Source organism: Rutidosis leptorrhynchoides, chromosome 9, assembly GCF_046630445.1.
Source record: "Rutidosis leptorrhynchoides isolate AG116_Rl617_1_P2 chromosome 9, CSIRO_AGI_Rlap_v1, whole genome shotgun sequence".
In the NCBI taxonomy this organism is placed as follows: Eukaryota; Viridiplantae; Streptophyta; class Magnoliopsida; order Asterales; family Asteraceae; genus Rutidosis; species Rutidosis leptorrhynchoides.
The window spans coordinates 52,660,712-52,663,356 of record NC_092341.1 but is presented as its reverse complement, the minus strand read 5'-3'; positions in this window follow the sequence as shown (position 1 = coordinate 52,663,356).

The window sequence follows — 2,645 nt, the reverse complement described above, 5'->3', positions numbered from 1 at the left end:
TTCCACATTCATAACACTTCTTAGGCCCATTGTTGTTGTGGTTTGGCTTCTCATTCAAAGTGGTAACCTTGCAATCCTTGCCAACATGTCCAGATCGTTGGCACTTCTCACAGATAACATTGCAATACCCAGTGTGGTGCTTGTAGCACCTATTGCATTGTGGTAAGGTTCCTTTGTAGTTCGGATTGGTGCGGTTGTTGTTGTTGGGGTTGGTGTTGTTGTTGTGTATGTTGTTGTTTTGCCTGAACCCTTCATGTCGTTTTGCCGGGTTTTGATCATAGTTCCTACCCCTGTTGTTGTTGTGGTTGTTGTCCCATTTCCTCTTTTCACCACTAACAGTTTCAAACTTAGCCTTCTCCGGCTCGTCAAGGATGATTTGATTCAAGAGAGTATGCGCCATGCGCATTGCTTCGGGAACACTTGGTGGCTTGGATGAGGTAACATTACCCTTGATGGACTTAGGAAGTCCCGAGAAGTATTTCTCCAAACGCTTAAATTCGGGGGTGACCATGGTTGGACACATAAGAGCCAATTCCAAAAACCTACGGTTGTAGCTGTTAAGGTCGTTCCCTACGGTTTTCAATTGCATAAATTCGATTTCCATCTTTTGAATCTCGGTTCTCGGACAGTATTCCTCGATCATAGCACATTTAAATTCTTCCCAAGGCGTAGCATACGCCTCATCAATTCCTTGCGCTTGGGCCATGGTATTCCACCATGTAAGCGCGCCATCAGAAAGTGTGCAAGATGCAAATTTCGTTTTGTTAGCCTCAGAACAATTGCTAACCCTGAATACCGATTCCAACTTTTCGAACCATCTGGTGAGACCGACGGGTCCCTCAGTGCCATTGAAGTAGTGTGGCTTGCAGCTTTGAAATTCCTTGTAAGTACACCCATCTCGAACGACAGGTGGATTGACAGGCGGTGGTGGTGGAGCTTGGGGTTGTCTTTCAGCTAGTGCAGCAGCGACTCGCTCGTTAATCATTTCCTCAATTTGTGCCGCGGTGGGGATAGATCTCTCGTTGGCCATGATGTTCTATACAATCATTTTGACTCAAGTCAAAATCCATTATGCAAATAATAATAGCACATTATATAACAACCAACATGAAAACAGCACAACACATGTTGATTAAATAACGCAAGTAGATATAAGTACCACAAAACCATGAGATGATAACGTAAATAGAACACTTGCGCAAGAAGTAAGCAACACAAATTCCATTCATTAATGATAATAAGTTCATACATTACAATAAGTTCGTACATTACATAAGTGAAATATGAAATTACAAAAGAAATTACAATACAGAATCTAGTACTAAGTCCTACGGCGATGGTGGGTACAAGATGTCCAAAACATGAGTCAACTGCTCCTCGAGCTCAGTAACTCGAGTCTGGAGAATCTCAATCTCCCGCCTCATTTCCTCATTAGAGGAAGATGGTGGGGCAGGTGGTGCTGGCGGTGCAGGTGGAGCCGGTGGTGCTGAAGTGGATGGTCCGGCTCTGGGTGGAGACGGTAATATCTGTGGGTCGGCGGGGTACGGCACCAGCCGTTTACGAGCAGTGATCCTACGACGCCGACCATAAGCGTCAGTGACAGTACGACCAGGAATTATGCCAGCGAAGCGATACCGCTTCTTCGGCGGGGTAGAAGGTGCCTGAATCGGTCGGTCAGCGGGATCCTCCTCATCACTGGAGTCGTCAGATGAGGTGTCGTCTGAAGAAGCATCGGTGGAAGAACCGTCGTCTGAATCATGCGGTGGTGGCGCGGGTGGCTCAACATATCCGAAAGCGGCCAACATCTGTCGGTGTCGGCCTGGCGTAATCACGGCTAAGCGGCCGTCGGCAGTGCGTCGGCAAGGTGTGCGCCAGTGATTACGGAAGGGACCTTCCCCGAACTCCGCGGGGATCTCCATGCCACCAATGCGAGCCAGTTGCCTCGGGGGTCTGGAAGAAGACGCCGGGATAGGCACACTAGAGCTAGCTCCAGAACTAGAGGCGCCGGGGTCGCCAGTGGGTGTCGGGGCCGGAATGTCGGCAGCAGCAGCAGCAGCAATAGGTGCAGCAGTGGGTGGAACAACGGGGCCTGAGCCGCTCGGGATGTCAGCAGGTGGAACGTCCGACATCTGAACAAGGAAAAATAAATTTTCCATGTCAGTATGTCATAAAGCAAGCAAATAATAGGCCAACAGTTTAAATCATGTATAACAATAAGTAGCATGGCAATATCAGTAATCGTACGAAACTAGCATGCAATCGAAAGCAAGTAATAGCATGCAGTAGTGAAATCACGTAGTAGCATACGGCATATAGCAGTAACAGTAAGCAGCAGCATGCAGTAAGTTCAGCGGAAACAAGTAAACCAACAAGTTGTAGATTAGCCCTATTAGTGAATCCTACTCGGGTCGGTCTTAGACTCACTAATGCATCCTAATTCCCTACAACCAATGCTCTGATACCAAATGTGACGCCCCGTACTAAATCATCATGTACGGACCATCATCAACAGGATCATTACAAGGTTAAGTACTATATGCGCTTTAAAAACAGAGTTTGCATTCATTAATAAAAGTGACGTCATAACATACGTCAATTGTTTTACAAATCAAAAGTATGCTTCACTAAGTAGAAGCATTAAATAA